The sequence below is a fragment of the Macrobrachium nipponense genome, chromosome 21 (assembly GCF_015104395.2).
Source record: "Macrobrachium nipponense isolate FS-2020 chromosome 21, ASM1510439v2, whole genome shotgun sequence".
Classification (NCBI taxonomy): Eukaryota; Metazoa; Arthropoda; class Malacostraca; order Decapoda; family Palaemonidae; genus Macrobrachium; species Macrobrachium nipponense.
The window spans coordinates 74,529,569-74,547,080 of record NC_087212.1 but is presented as its reverse complement, the minus strand read 5'-3'; the positions used below and the strand labels follow the sequence as shown (position 1 = coordinate 74,547,080).

Genomic DNA, 17,512 nt, shown 5'->3' with positions numbered 1-17,512 from the left:
CTTAATTACATAGGCAGGTTCAAACACCATACTTAAATGATTCTTGTGAAACATTTTGGTATAAACAGAGGCAATGATATTTGTCATCAGGATCTTCTTTCAACATTGCACTAATAACATGAACAAATTACTATTATAACAAAAACACTGTGCATAAACAGAAAGGAAAGAACAAGAGGAGACTTACTTCTCTTAATGACATTGACAAAGGTTCAAACACCATGCATAAATGATTCTTGTGGAAAAAATGCCGATATAAACGAAGGCAATGGTATTTGTCATCAGGATCTGCATCATTCAACGTCTTCAAGATGTTCAATTCACGTTTACCTGTCTTGTGCCTGGAAAAAATATTGCAATTACAGATTATTTTAAACTTGCAATAAAAAAAAAAGCTGACAGTCAGTGATGGACCATGAGACCGAAAAAAAAGAAAAACAATAGGATGATGGTTGGTTACTTATTAAGAGCATTAAAACTGCAACTAAACTTTCAAAAGATAATCATGTTATGAAAGTAAAGGTCCATACAATAGAAGCTGCTAAATAAAACACACATAATTTGCACCAAATACTTTCCAAGTACTTGAAACTCTTTTAACATTTAAACATCCCATAACAGATAAACTTTTATTATCACCTCTTCAGGGGATACAGAGCATCTGAGAGGCTGCTGAGATTTATTAATTAAATAATATTATTTCTGGTTTAATTTAAATCTGATTCTCTTGCAATTGACTTTTATCAAAATTTTTAGAGAAAATTTGTAAAATTGATAAAGAATAATTCTAAAGCAGATGTGTTTCCTTGGAATCCAGAAAGATTCAATGCAGGATATTTGATATTCTTACATAGGATACTATTTACAATTTTCCTTAATTAAAATTAACAGCAGGCCCATAGTATACTAAAATGTTCATCACATTTCATGGAATGAAGTGAAAGAAAAAGGTTGGTATAATGACACACTAGCATTGTAACAATATGCCACCCCTTGCCCCATTTTCATTAATTCTCCTTTGCAAGCTAGTATATTTACAACTACCCCTTCTTATAAACTTTACTGTTTACTGCACAAAAAAATTCCTATCTATCAGCAGTTCCAACAGCCTTGTTTTTGCCTTGAAAGTGTAGCTGGCCTGGTTCCTTACCCTCTCGGTCCATATTCTTGGTGCAGAACCTCACTGATCATTAATAATGGAAGGATGTTTGCCTTCTTTGCTGTGGCAATTCAAGACCTTATTTAACCCCCGGTGAATTTGTTGAAGTTCTCTCCAGGAGAAAAAAAATCACCTTTGGATATCTTTCCCTTGCACTGTCCCTCCATTCACAGTTTTTGTATGTAAATTTCATGCAAAATTTTTTTTTTAACAAATACTGTAATTTTCTGTCCTTATTTTTTAAATCTCCAATTTTCTATGAATGAGTACTTGAAACATACCTCTGAGGAAATAGGTATGTTAAAGATTCAGAAAAGGGAAAAGGAGCACAGTTAACATTTTCATATCAATCCTAAGATTCATTACCTCAGGACTATGTAGGTTGAATCTGATATCATGGCTGTTACACAATGTGATGTTGCATTAATACAGAGATAATCTAATTCTGTTGATGTACATAGTAATAAGGTTGTACTTTGGGGGAAGAAATTCAGTGTGATATCATTGATCCCTTACATTCCTCACTGTGTCAAAATTCATGGATTTTTTTAACACACTACATAATACATAATACCCAAATATAGTGGTACCTTGCAAACCTCGGAACCCAAACAACTCTCAACTTCCCAGACAACTCTCAACTTGAACAATCAGTAGGCAAATGCTCTGTCTGAATAAGAAATTGCTTGGTTGCTCAGTACTCAACAAAAAACATGAACAGCTAGAACATGTATGAGAGGAAACATGTCAAGCATGCATTTCCCGACCGAAACAAAGGGGGAGCAGTCAATTTACCCATAATGTCACTCATTGCACAACTCTATTAAACTTTTTCTTTTTTTATGGAAATTTTATTTTTATATCTCTAGTGCAAATAACGTCACCATGAAGGCCTGAGCAAGTTAGTGATGAACAGCAAAACAAAAAGAAATAAACTACTGTAAACTGATTTATGGAAATTCAGCTATCAAGCCAAGCACTGGGGATCTTGTGCCCATTTAGCACTAAAGACAGTGAAGAGAAGGAGTTTGAGTGGTTGGACAGCAAGATAAAGAGATTTAGGTAACAAAGGAACAAAGGATATGAAGTACAAGGATTTTCAGGTGGAGCTGGGAGATAACCCCATGAATGCACTAATATGTGATAGTTACCATGGTTAGACAGCAAGGCTAAAGAAAGGAAGCCAAAATGGAGGTAAAGAAAAAGACTAAACAGTGAGCTAGGGGCCATGGGACACTACCACCATCTTTTATTAATGCTTGTAGTGCACCATGTGAAGTGCATGGTCAGCACTTTTCCCGAGAAGAAAGAAAAATGGATAACAAAACTCATAGGAAGATCTGAAAGTGGTATATGCATCACTGATTTGGCTAAGGAGTTTCATATATCAAATCCACAATCTATAGGTTACAATGTGAAGAGGTCAACAAAGGAGCTATGTTGCTACAGAAAAGATACAGAAAAGAAAGTTGTTACAAAGAGGCCACATACAAATAAAGAGTGAGAAATTTTTGCAAATTTGAATGAATGAAAAAATGACAATTTTAATAAAGTTTTATATATATACTTAACAAGTAATTACATAGCTAATAGTTTCATTTATTCGCAACAGTTTAGATTCAAATTTCACAGTATTTACACCGATATTCTGTGTATGTGACACCAGTCTCACCCCCTAGCAAGAGGGTTACGAAGGACTTGGCAGACAATACTCATTCTGTTTATGCTGATGTCCACCAGAGGGGAGGAGGGAGGGCTCCGATCATGTAATTAAATACTTGCAAAGTATATATGGAACTGTTATTAAAAATGTAATTTTTATTGAAGTAACTTACCAAGTAAATACATAGCTGATTTCCACATTGACAGGAGGTGAGATACATGGACATATTCTGCTCTAAAGCATTAAGTCATGTATTGAATCAGAAAAAGAAAAGTTGCCAGCATTGAAAACAATGCTAGTCGTTCCTTGTTAGTTAAGAAAGCCTGCAGTAGAAACAGCAATAAAACTGAGGGCTGCCTCTACTCGAGGGGGAGCTTTGTAGCGGACTCTGACCGCCACCAAAGCATAGGTAAAAGTTACGAAGCCATGGAAATATCCAATGGCAAGCAGAAATTTCAAGGTGACCCTAGGCACAGTACCATAATAAAAACAACCAGATTATGTTGTCACTTACACTGAAGTAAAACCACAACCCATCACTAGAGTGTTGGGTACACCGGGTACATTGTACACTCCTGACTCCCAAAACTTTGACACTTCACTACAAGATGAAGGTCCAGACAATAGGAGAGAATCCTGTGTCCTTCCTCAATACCATGCCAGTACCTCAAATTAGCAGGTAGTATACTGCCAAAAATTTTAACACTTAAAAACTCTCAAAATCATGAGCAATGAAGAACGATCATATTAACAAGAGGTCAAATTGGCCTAAGATATAGACCTTGAAAGCTATTGAGGTGACACTTTTCTAACGTCTTTAGCTTTTGCTAAAAGGAGGCAAATGTTTCTCCTAAATCTGAGTGTCTCTCAAAAGATAAAAGTCCATTAGGGTAAAGGACAAGATATTATAATCAGAGGACGAGACAAGTTCTTGCCACAATACCCTGGGTTATAATTGGTCTGGGATTCTGGTTTTCTAGGAAATACCAGACCATCCAGCCTTGCAGAGAGCTCTCTATTCCTCTTCAGTGCAAGAGAGCACTTTAATGCTCCTAGAGAATGAGGTGATGCCAGGTTGTACAGTGTACCCCCCGTATTCGCTGGGGGATGGGTACCAGACACAACCCCCTCCCCAAAATACCTAGAATCAGCAAATATATAGAACCCCCTCTAACACCATCCCACATCAAATATACATTAAAATATTAGTATCCTATTATACAGTACATATTAATCTATGAAATAATATTACAGTGGCAACTCATTTGTCAAACGTTTTCTTATGTTGAACATTCCATTTTTCGAAATAAATTTTTTCAGAAAATTTTGTGTTGTTTGTCGAACAAATACTCGTATACTTCCAACTGACCATTCATCTTGTTTATACTTGCATTAGACAGCCTACTACGTCCTCCAAGAAAAACTGCATTAACTTTTTTTTTCTTTACAATATATAGCTTAATGATAACCATATTTAACCAAATAAATAAAAGAATAAAGCAATTCAATATAAAATTCAGCATAGAAGATGTACAAAATCATACGTCACCACGTTAACGTCACGCACAGCTAACCTGATGCTGAACGCGGGAAGGTTGATATAGTTGAGAGAAGGAGAAGAGAGTTAAAATATTACTGTAAATATGTAAAAGCAATAATAATTCACATAAAAAAGGAATTTCACAATAAATTAAACAATGATAAAATGACAAATTTTTAACCAATTTGTATTTTTCATAACTTACAACCCTGAGGTCTTAACATTAGGATAAATACTCAGCCCCCAGCTGGAAACCGTAAAGTTTAAAATAATTGTGTACGCAAGGGACTATTGGCATCTGTTTGCTTGTCACTGGAGACATGTAAGCCACCCACATACCCCTCTTTAACTCATGACCCCGTTAGTTATTCCTTCCAACCCAGGTTAGTTGATAGAGGGGTGGTTAGAGGTGGGCCTTTGTATGTTAAGACCTCAGGTTTGTAAGTTATGAAAAATACAAATTGGTTAAAAATTTGTCATTTGTTCATATACGAAACAAACCTTCAGTCTTGACATTTGGATAGACTTACTTTTGGTGGGAGGTAAGTACTATTAACCAACTGGGAGTTTGCCACCTTTGATCAGTTTTCTGAATACCAGAATTCTACGAAACAACTGACCAGTATTTCAGAATCTAAGACATATATGAATATCATAGAGTCAGACTTCTGGGTTCTATGAAATGTCATACTTCATTGCGTCCAAGGAAGATAAGAAGATCTGTTCTTCGAACAAACCAATTCATCCACTCATGTAGGTTTGTTATCATTCCTCTCCCCATTGCTGAAGAGAGGAATGTCCCGCTACTGATAGGTATCTTACTGATACTAACCCTAACAGTATGGCTACTTCACTCACCTGTATCTTGTCCGCATCAGTTTATGATGTTACTCTCTTCTTACTGCCCGAAGTAAAGAAGGAGACAGAAATTTGAAAAGGAGAGGCCAGTTACCTCCTCCATTTTACATTTCATACCATCATCTTAGACAAGATACCAACTGATCCGCCAGGGATGCTGGATGAGTTACACAATTTGTTGAGCACCCACCAAAGGACCCAAGGAAATTGTGTCCAAGGACCTCTGGGCAACCTTATTTATACACAGAAAATTGAAAGTGGTTTGTCATAACAATGAACCAACTCTCAAATTTCACTGAACAGACAGAAATCTTAACATTGCTCAATTTGAGCTTCGATACAGTCACAGACCAAATGTCATGATCATTTTAACAGATATGTTCTTAATTGCCAGAAGGCACGTATTCCTCTGATGACCTTCTCTTCTGTATGACCCCATTGGTACAACTTGACAACAAGGAGTAGGCTTGACCGATCGCCTCTGTTTGGCCTGTTCCTTTACGTCTACTACCTTTATGTTTCTAGGTGACGTAGTCCTTTCTATAACCACAGAGTACTTTGACAAGTCAAAGCCAGCCCTCCTGAAGGTCTCTTACTCATACTCACACCATACTGAGCATGACTAAGAAATGCATGTCATCATGACATGTGCTGCATTGACTCATTATCTTGGATTCTGGGGCAAATTGGAACTGTTGTTCCTAACTACTTTTGAGTCTACTTCCAAAACCTGGTTATTGAGTACTCCCTCTCTACCAAGGTCAGAGGAAGACCACCATCCACGGTCAGTTTCCTGGAATGTGACTGATGTATGTGCCTGGTGGTAATCCATCAAGTCTACTCTGATACAGAGTATGTTTTCACTTATCAGATCGGAGTTCTTATGTGCCCCAGCCAGTTCACTGCTCCTGATTCATCTGAAGATTACTCAGTGTGAAGTGATATTCACATGCCCAATCACCCGTCCAATGTGTATCACCATACATGTAATTACAGAGACTTCCCTCTGTTCTGACAACATCTCCACAAGATCATTGTCTACTGACAGAATGCCTTTAATGGACAGAAACCTCCTCTATACAGGCAGTCACGGCCAAAGAGTCATTCTGTATATGTGAGCCAAAGACCTTTGGAGTCGTGTTACATCTGGGGTGACACTCCACACCCAATATCTTAAAACTATTAGTTTGAAAAGGGATACTGGGCAAACTCCAGACCTTGAGATATTAATTCTATCCATCGGTGGAGCCTCTTCCCCACACGAACCTTGTAGCGATGATTGTGCTAAGATAAACTTTATCAGTCACTCATCTTGGGTACTCCTTAATTACTTGAACCCCTCCTTCTGTTCGGGACATGGAGGAACAGGTAGAACATAGAGTTTGTGTAACCTCCATGTTGTTCCCAGTATCCCAAATGGAATCCTCAGGCTGCTCAAAGGGTGAAACCCCTGAGACAGCTCTTACATGGTTTTTCAATTATACGAGTTCCTCTCTGGATGAGTGGTTTGTGCACTCATCTGCCAAACCGGTGGTCCGAGGTCCGACTCCCGGCTCGGCCAACCCAGAATCAGAGAGACTTATTTCTGGTGATAGAAATTAATTCATCGATATAGTGCGGTTCGGATCCCACAATAAGCAGCAGGTCCCTTTGTTAGATGACCAATTGATTTCTAGCCACGTAAAAAATATCCAAATCCTTCAGGCCAGCCCTAGGAGAGCAGTTAACCCTTAAACGCCGAAGCGGTAAAAAAAAAAATGTCTCCCGTGTGCCGGAGACGTTTCAGAGTGAGTGCGGAAGCGGAAAAATTTTTTTTTTTCCAAAAAATTACAACGCGCTTAGTTTTTAAGATTAAGAGTTCATTTTGGCTCCTTTTTTTGTCATTGCCTGAAGTTTATTATGCAACCATCAGAAATGAAAAAAATTATCATTATCATATATAAATAATGCAATATGATAGCGCAAAACGAAATTTCATATATAATTGTATTTAAATCGCGCTGTGCGCAAAACGGTTAAAGATAACAAGTTACTTTTTCTTTCGTTGTAATGTACACTAAATTGCAATCATTTTGGTATATAACACATTGTAAAACGATAAAAGCAATACAGAAAAAATATTATCACAAAATAATGCATGAATTCGTAACTCGCGGACGTAAACAAATATTTTTTCAAAAATTCACCATAAATATAAATATTTGTCCTAGAGACTTCCAATTTCTTTCAAAATGAAGACAAATGATTGAATATTACTATACTGTAAGAATATTAGCTTACAAATGCAGTTTTCGACCATATCTGACGAGTTAAAGTTGACCGAATGTCGAATTTTTTTTATATATATTTTTTTATATGCAATTATTTCGGAAATAAGAAAAGCTACAACTTTCAAATATTTTTCGTTTTATTCTACATGAAATTGCGCAAATTTTCATATATAAAACTCTATGAAATGCCTAATATGAAATGGAGCAAATATTCCGAGAATGGGACTTACGCATTTCGGAGATTTGTGGCGGAGAATCCGCGCGCGGAGGGAAGGAAGTTTTTTTAAAAATTCACCATAAATTTAAATATTGTGCTAGAGACTTCGAATTTGTTTCACGATGAAGATAAATGACTGAATATTACTAGACTGTAAGAGTTTAATCTTACAATTGCGTTTTTCTACCATTTCGGTAGAGTCAAATTTGACCGAACGTGTTTTTTTTTTTATTTATCGTGATTTATATGCAAATATTTCAAAAATGAGAAAAGCTACAACCTTCAACTATTTTTTGTTGTATTATACATGAAATTGCACACATTTTCATATATAAAACTTTATGTAACGGCTAATTTAAAATGGTGCAAACATTACCACAATCACACGTATGATTTTTTCGGAAGAGTTACCACGCGGACGTAAAGAAAATGTAATTTTTTTTTATAAATTCACCATAAATCGAAATATTGTGCTAGAGACTTCCAATTTGTTGCAAAATGAAGGTAAATGCTTGAATATTACTAGAATATAAGCGTTTTAGCTTACAATTGTGTTTTTCGACCATTTCGGTAGAGTCAAAGTTGACCAAAGGTTGAAAATTTGTCACTTATCATTTTTTATATGAAAATATTTCAAAATTGATAAAAGCTACAACCATGGGTTGTTTTTAGTTGTATTGTGCATGAAATTGCGCACATTTTCATTTATAAAACTTTATGTAACGGCTAATTTAAAATGGTGCAAACATTACCACAATCACATGTATGATTTTTTCGGAAGAGTTACCGCGCGGACGTAAGGAAAAAGTTTCTTCATAAATTCACCATAAATCGAAATATTGTGCTAGAGACTTCCAATTAGTTGCAAAATTAAGGTAAATGATTTGAAATAAATTACTAAAATATAAGATTTTTAGCTTACAATTGTGTTTTTCGACCATTTCGATAGAGTCAAAGTTGACCGAAGGTTGAAATTTTGGCACTTATCGTTATTTATATGAAAATATCTCAAAATTGATAAAAGCTACAATCATGAGTATTTTTTTGTTGTATTTTACATAAAAATGCCGCAATTTTCATATATAATACTCCATGTAACGGGCAAATAATTTAAAATGGTAAAAAAATTATGTCAAAGTGACGAAATAATTTCCGAGGTGTCACAGATACTTTTTAGTGCGGCAAGAAAGAAATTCGCGCTTGCGCGCCTGCGTAACGATTGTAAACAAAACAACACCTTGATCCGTGAACTCCCAGCATCCCCTAAGGCGCGTGATTCAAGAGTTTTCGGCTGGTAGGCCTAAAAGTATTTTTCCGCAAATTTTAAAAAAAAACTTTTGTATGTCGACGTAAAATACGTCCAGTCGCACCCGAGAGACAAAAATGTCTACGTAAAATACATCCAGTCGGCGTTTAAGGGTTAATAAGCTCAGTGTTCCTGTAAAAACTAAGATACACTTAACTTTTCCAATTATATGGATGATATCATAGGAAAACCCCAGGGGAATGTCCTATGTTAATATACTCTATTCAGACACGTTCTAATTAAACTCCTGTCCAAGGAATTAATCTGTTAACAGGACATGGCTCATTTTTTCACAAGTAATGTTACTTTCCAACCATGAAACACCCGATGAGGTGATCTGTTACAATATATGGGCATATGTCAATATGCTACCTTCCAAAGGGAAACCCTATATTGCCATGGTGCTATTCTCGAGTAACTTAGCCAGAATTGTACCCAACGTCACGTCACCCCACCTCACTCTTGAACTAATGCCTTGCTTCAGCCAACTGAAGCTCGAACCCTCTATGTTAGGTTCATGACTTCAACATAGAAACTAGACCAGGATGGAAGAGACCCATTTGCAGATGCTAGGTTAATCTAGCCAACAGCCACTTGGACTAGGCTAAGTAGGTATAGTCAATTAAGAATTGACAACTTATTTAAAGTTGGCAAGACCAGGTTCCCCACCCTGGCTTGCGGTTAGGTTAGGCTAGGTTAACTCTTCCACCAATTAGGCTAGGCTAACTCCTCCATCACTTAGGGTAGGTTAAGTCCACCAGAGGTGTACTCTTAACTAGTCTAGGCTAGTACTATAGACTAGCTTAATCTAGAAACTAAATGACTTAGGTTAGGGTAAAGTTGTTCAAGAAAGTTTGGGCTATACATGCTAGGCTACAACCACAACCTTCTAGGCTGAGGTGGTAAAAGTTTCAAATGGGTAGCCTAGGCACTAGTCTATGCTCGGCTATACTTATAACCTTATTAATTTGCCCAAGCTAAGATAGTAAAGGAATGCTCAAGTAGCCAGACCATGGTAAGACCATGCTAAGTCATCAACCCACTGTTAGGCTAACTTGCCATGTACGACATATATGTTGGAACCATCTAACCTATGAGTTAGGCTAAGCTAACTAAGAACTGTACCACTCAGACTAATCTAAGATAGTAAATGCAGGTTCGAAAACTAAACCTCATCAACCATTAGCTAATCCAAGCCAGCACATGCATGCCCAAACCAGTTAGTTCGGACAGCTAAGCTAAGAAACTACTACTCAGATTAACTAAGATAGTAGCAGTGACTTGGACTGGCTGGAATAGGCTACGAATGTAACCACTTGTTAGGCTAAAAGGTATGACTTAATTAGCTTGGCTATAACATCTTAGGTTACAAGTGTGCTACTTAGGCTTGGCTATCTTAAATGGCGAAAGAAAGAAGTTCACCGCCTTTCGACTTACGTTTCCATGCGGTTTCATTAAGAAGAATGCTTCTACAGTACTTTACTTCTAAGGAACCAAGCTTTCGATTAACTTTAACTACTTGTGTAAGAGTCGAAGCGTTTGGTCAATATTCTTATAGGAACAAACCAGATTACGTATACCAACAAGTAGTATATAAAACAAGGGAATTCTTCTTACCTGTAAAGGTTTGAAGTTTTCTGGGGTCAACCCAAACTATGTTAATTCCCACCATGCAGGCTGTATTCGATTACTAAGAAGAATCCATAGCCTTCCAGCAATCCGTGCATTTACGTGTTGTAAAACAGACTCCACATGATTTAAACAAGGAAATTTATACACCTTCGTATCCTTTTTAAATCCAAACACCATGTCAATCCCCGGAGGAAGCATACTGGCAGGTGTCTCAATGCTCCCCGAAAGGTTATTGAATTGACAAATCAAATCAATCACTACCGCATACGAAGCCAGAAACTTTTGGTTTTCTCCTTCCTCCGGTTCTAACGTACTGTGTTCAGCCACAGGAGACGCTAGCTCACTCCTATCCTCTGACAAACCTCCGGGTGCGTCATGGCCGTCTGACCCTACGGCCACGGCATCTTTGATCTCTGAAGGCCACCGATGGCTGGATCTCGAATAGTCAGTAGGATTTGAGAACGTAACTATTACCATTCTATATACAAATATGAGAGCAATTTTATCATATTGCATTACTCTGACATCTAGAGTCCATGGAAAAAGTTTGTAAAAGCATCGGCGTATGTGTCAAGTTCATCTAAATTGGCAACACTGCGTCCTTACAAACGATTCCTAGGCCCACCACTGTTTACACCGTCTAAATTGGCGAATCTGCGCCCTTACGAACTATTCGTACACCTGGCACTGTTTACACAGTTGCCTCCTACGACCGTCCTGATCCTTTTGGCCGCCGTATTCCTTACGACCATCACATTATTTACGATCGTCATATTCATGTGACCTTCATTTCCTCGTGGGCTTCATAGTACTCATGTCTATTAGCCCTGATGGTCGTCATGCTTCCAAAGCCCTTCATAGCTCTCATGGGCATCATGGATCTACAGCCATTACAGTTCTATGGCCATTATAGCTCTACAGCCGACATGGTTATCACAACCTAGGCTACCGCTGAACTGTTGACAACCTAAACGGCAACCATCTAAAGATGACTGAGCTAAAGTACTGCTTAAGCTTTCTTATTCAAAACTTAACTGGAGCACACAACGGCACAGCCGCTTATCTTGCGAGAAAATTCATATTTCTCCATAAGTGTGTGCTCCCGAAATGAAAACGTAATATAATGATGCCACCGAAGACGATGAGAGGTTGGCAGCAGTAGGCTGTGACGTCATGACTACCGCCATTTTGAAAGCGGTTTTGGCTATGACGTCATTACGCTTGATGGAAGCGTAAGGCTGTTGATGGTACTCTTGCAGCCAAGATCACGAGACCCAACCTGCTGTGGCATTTCTACTTTACAAGGATGTGACAGTCCTGGCTCGAAGATGAAGAAGCAATTATTCTTCTCCTCTTGGCACGAGGATCAGTCACGAAGTCCCTGATTCTACCCTTCTCCATCTCTTCACAGCCACACTAGACTAAGCTTCCATCATTCACTTGTTCATCAATTACAACTACTTGAGATTTCATATAATAGGGATGTAACAGTCCTGGCTTGAAGATGGAGAAGAAACTTCTCCTCTTGGCTCGAGGATCAGCTACGAAGTCCCTACTCTTCCAGGATTGGCAGGAGAATGCAACTGGGCGTCAATGCCAGTCACCTAAGCTTGTTGATGCCTATATTTCCTAACACTTGTAATTTCTCTCAAAAACAATGTGCGTTAAAAATCTCTAAATCTGAAAGCATAGTTGTAAAGTACTCTTGTACCTTGAAGTGAAAATGGAAGCATGTCTCCACGTAGGCCGCAGCTGTGAAGTGACGTCATGGCGGGCGCCATGTTTATGACGTCACTGAGCATCTTGAATGCGAAGCCAGCATTCTCGTAGGCATATCAACCTGACATTAAAGGCTGCCGTGTTGCACTATCTGCTTCTTTACAGATGGCGACACATCCGACCGCCATTCAGTGCATATCAGGATAAAAGGGACATCCATCACATGGGACCCTGGATGGCAGCTTGACATTATATAGCAAACCAACTGTCCATCTTGGGTTGGTTCTCCTGATAAGCCTAACACCGACCGCACACCTGCATCATCTCTGCCCATGTACTATCTGGAACGAAAACAAGATGGCGATGCCCACCTCTCCCCGCAGGGAAAGGAGCACAGTTAGTCATAATTACTTCCCAAAGTACATCCTGATACATCCAAGCTTTGGATTTACAGGCAATCCATATGAATATATGTGATATTCCAAAGCACAGGCAACGAATTAACTGTACCTTAAGAGTTTCTGCACCTACGACTTACTACACGACGAGTACCTCAGCGTCGAAGAAAATATCAGGGCGTTTATCCGCTTCTTGTGATATCCAGGAAGTCTCGCAGCATGAGAAGGCTTCATGTTCACATACCGGGAATTCCAAACAACAAATTGAAAACAACAGAGGGGAACCGGCTTTAAAAGGACGGAGGCAAAGCACGTCCTCTCTTAAAGGCGGTAAGAAAATAACTAACAGGGTCACGAGTTAGAGAGGGGTATGTGGGTGGCTCCACATGACCAAGCACAGATGCCAATAGTCCCTTGCGTACACAATTATTTTAAACTTTACCGGTTTCCAGCTGGCACTGAGTATTTATCCTAATGTTAAGACCGATGGTTTGTTTCGCATAAGAACAAATATGAAAACAATTAAATGCAATACAGAAACATAAAAATAAAAAGTTTTATTAAGCCAGTGTTCAAGGTGCTGAGTGAGACAGTATAGTTTAATGATAACCATATTCAACAAAATAGTAAATGAAAGAAAAAAGCTTTTCACAATAAAATTTAGTATATACGATGAACAAAATCATATGTCATTGTGGTGATGCACAGCTAACTTGAGATAGAGGGAGGGATTGTTAATATTTTTGAGGAATAATGAACTAATGACTTTAAGTTATCAGGCGTCGTGATATTGTTGAGGAGAGAAGGAGAAGAGACAGCAAATCTTTACTATATGCACATAAAAGCAGTACCAATTCACACACAATAAAAAAAAAAGTTATTTCACAATAAATTTAACATATAGATAAAACATGAAAACAAACAAATGCAATACAGTATAATAATAAAAAAAGTCTTACTTGGGCCAGTGTTCAGTGTGCTAAGTGCGACAATAGAGAGAAGGGGGAAGGGATGGTGGTGGGTTATTGGGTGGGAAATGTGGTCTGCTTCCAACTGACTTACCAGCTGGGCTGGGATGATTATTTGCCCGTTTCTTTCACTTGCACTTGATTTGCCCAAATCACTTCTTTTTGTTACGATAAAATACCTATCGATTGACAATAGGCGAGAATTCTATGTGCCCCTCCCCGATACCATGCCAGTAACTGAAATTCGCAGGTGCGTACTGCCAAAAATTTAAACACTTAAGAACCTCCTCAAAACCATGAGAAATGAAGAACGATTCTACTACCAGTAGGTCGAATGGACCTAAGATATATATAGAACTTGAAAGCCAATTAGGTAGACACTGTTCTAACGTCTTTAGCTTTTGCTAAATGGAGGCAAATGTTTCTCCTAAATCTGAGTGTCTCTCAAAAGATAAACGTCCATCAGGATAAAGGTCGAGATGAGTTCTTGCCACAATACCCTGAGTTATAATTGGTCTGGGATTCCAGTTTTCTAGGAAATACCAGACTATCCAGCCAAGCAGAGAGCTCTCTCTATTCCTCCTCAGCATAAGAGAGTGCTTTAAGCTCCGTCCCCCATATTCACTGGGGATGCTTACCAGACCCCTTCAATGGCTAGAATCTGCAAATACACAGAGGCGCCCCCCCCCCCCCCTCTCATACCATCCTTTGATTGTTTGTTTAAAAAGGCTCCCTTGTGATAAGTTATTTCAACTCTTTCCTTTTCTTAACTGCATTCTTTACTTACTATTTATTTGCTTGCAAAATCCTCATGTTAAGTTGATGTAATGTGGCATAATTAATCTCTTTCTTGCACTTAAGATTCAAGTGTAAACAAATCAACAATCATACACATTGATTACTCTCTCTCTCTCACATACACACACACAAACACACACAATTGGACACACACTATCGATTCCTTTGATTATCCTTGTAAAATGGGAATAAATTTTATTTTTTTTATCAAGCTTTCCCTATTGTGACCATTTCGGTTTCCACAAAGGGTTCCCATCTCTCCTCCCTTCATCCCTACCGGCAGTGCAGCATTTTCAACAGTCTGTAAATGGTACACACTTTGTATATGTACTAATGTTTTATTATTTTTCACTCTTAAATTTAACTTTTGAATACAATAATAGAACCAAATTTGAAAACGAGGATGAAAAGGGGGACTTTTTGGGTTGGCTGGAATGCATTATCCTGATTCCCTTTCTTGTGGGGATATTTGTTTCATATTTTAAAAAAAATTGCATTTTAAATAGCCTTTTAGAACGGTTTTAATTTGAAGTCTGAGGTACTACTGTATAAATATTTCAAAGTAAATCTTACCTTTTATGGCTACAAATTTATGTACATAGTGTATGACTTAGTTACGTACATGTGAAAACATTCCAGTCCTCCCAAAAGTATTCAGCCATGCACATTTTCTTTCATACAGTTACTATTCAAGTTGTCCAGTTTTCTTTTTCCAAGGGAAACAATTGTATGTAAAATCACAAGAAAGAATAAAAATATGCATGAACATTAAAAAAAATTTATACAGTCCGATGAGTGGTGATGAAGATGACTGCACAGCTAAGTAGAGGAGTTACATCTCTTCTGAGGGCACCTCTTCATCTTCAAGAGGCCCTTCAGGAGGCACTGACTCAGGCAATTCAAGAAGCACTACTTCAGGGGTTTGGGGAGGCTTTGGAGGGTTCTTCTTCATATGTGTGATGAACATCATGATTGGCAGCTGCTGTTGTTGCTCCTTCATGGTGGTGAGGGCTTGATTATATGGCTCCATTGCTAAGTCAAGGATGTTTGAAAACTTTAAGGGGCATTCCATATAAGGATACCATGTTGCAACAAACTCCTGAGCATCGTTGATCATTCTCCTATTCTGGGATAAGCGTTCCTAAGTCAATCCCTCCTCCTGCTCCTGCTTCTCTTCTGAACCTGGAGTGTCTTCTTCCCCACTGGCAGACTTCGTCAGGTCTTCCCAATCCTGGTCTGTCAGGGGGGTCAGAGTCGGCGTCAATGAGGGTGCCAACTTCATCCTCGGTGATGTCATCAAAGCCTTCACCATCAAGAATCCTTGCCAACCGGACCGCCATATTAACCCTCTTACGCCGAAGCCCTAAAAACCAAAACGTCTCTCGTATGCCGAGGAGGGTTTGGAGTGAGCGAGGAAGCGGAAAAAATATTTTTTTCAAAAAATCACAGCGAGCTTAGTTTTTAAGATTAAGAGTTCATTTTTGGCTCCTTTTTTTTCATTGGCTGAAGTTTAGTATGCAACCATCAGAAATGAAAAAAATATCATTATCATATATAAATAATGCGATATATGGTAGCGACAAAAAAAAATTCATACATAATTGTATTCAAATTAAGCTGTGCGAAAAACGGTTAAAGCTAACGAGTTACTTTTTTTATCGTTGTATTGTACACTAAATTGCAATCATTTTGAGATATAACACATTGTAAAACGATCAAAGCAATACAGAAAAAATATTATCACAAAATGATGCATGAATTCGTAACACGCGGATGTAAAATTTTTTTTTTTTTTCAAAAATTCACCATAAATCTATATTGTTCTAGAGACTTCCAATTTGTTTCAAAATGAAGACAAATGATTGAATATTACAATACTGCAAGAGTTTTTAGCTAGAATTGCAGTTTTCAACCATTTCGGACGAGTTAAAGTTGACCGAATGTCAAAATTTTTATATATATATTTTTTTATATGCAAATATTGCAAAAATGAGAAAAGCTACAACCTTCAAATATTATGATTATTATGTTTTTTTATGCTTTATCACAGTCCTCCAATTCGACTGGGTGGTATTTATAGTGTGGGGATGTTCGGGTTGCATCCTGCCTCCTTAGGAGTCCATCACTTTTCTTACTATGTGCGCCGTTTCTAGGATCACACTCTTCTGCATGAATCCTGGAGCTACTTCAGCCTCTAGTTTTTCTAGATTCCTTTTCAGGGTTCTTGGGATCGTGCCTAGTGCTCCTATGATTATGGGTACAATTTCCACTGGCATATCCCATATCCTTCTTATTTCTATTTTCAGATCTTGATACTTATCCATTTTTTTTTTTTTTTCCTCTCTTTCTCTTCAAACTCTGGTGTCCCATGGTATTGCGACATCAATCAGTGATACTTTTCTTCTTGACTTTGTCAATCAACATCACGTCTGGTCTATTTGCACGTACCACCCACATCTGTTCTGATACTATAGTCAGAGGATCTTTGCCTGATCGTTTTCTATCACAGGCTCCAGTGGAGGGCTTTTGCCACTGAATCATGCCTCTTTTTGTACTGGTTCTGTGCAAGTGCCAGGCATTCGCTTGCTATGTGGTTTATGGTTTCATTTTTCGTATTGCACTTCCTACATATGGGAGAGATGATATTTTTCCGTCTATTGTCCTTTGAACATATCTGGTACTTAGGGTGCTGATCTTGTGCCGCTGTATCACTCCTTCAGTTTCCTTCTTGAGCTCTCCCCTCTGTAGCCATTGCCATGTGTCATCGCTGGCTAGTTCTTTAGTCTGTCTTATGTATTGTCCGTGCATTGGTTTGTTGTGCCAGTCCTCTATTCTGCTTGTCATTCTCCTGTCTCTGTATATTTCTGGGTCTTTGTCTACTTTTATTAGTCCTTCTTCCCATGCACTCTTTAGCCACTCGTCTTCACTGGTTTTCAGATACTGCCCCAGTGCTCTGTTCTCGATGTTGACGCAGTCCTCTATAC

The 17,512-nt window shown here is 38.2% G+C and overlaps 1 protein-coding gene and 1 long non-coding RNA gene across 2 annotated transcripts in view; one reads left to right on the top strand and one right to left on the bottom strand.

The window, feature by feature from the left end:
- The window catches only part of LOC135197619 (uncharacterized), a 28,504-nt gene extending 28,141 nt beyond the window's left edge, over window positions 1–363 (bottom strand). The window contains exon 1 of the long non-coding RNA XR_010310640.1: window positions 188–363. This is a non-coding gene — a long non-coding RNA (uncharacterized LOC135197619). The remainder of the gene's footprint in view (window positions 1–187) is intronic.
- The window catches only part of LOC135198178 (serine/threonine-protein kinase PRP4 homolog), a 277,937-nt gene that overhangs the window by 231,571 nt on the left and 28,854 nt on the right, over window positions 1–17,512 (top strand). The window lies entirely within an intron of this gene.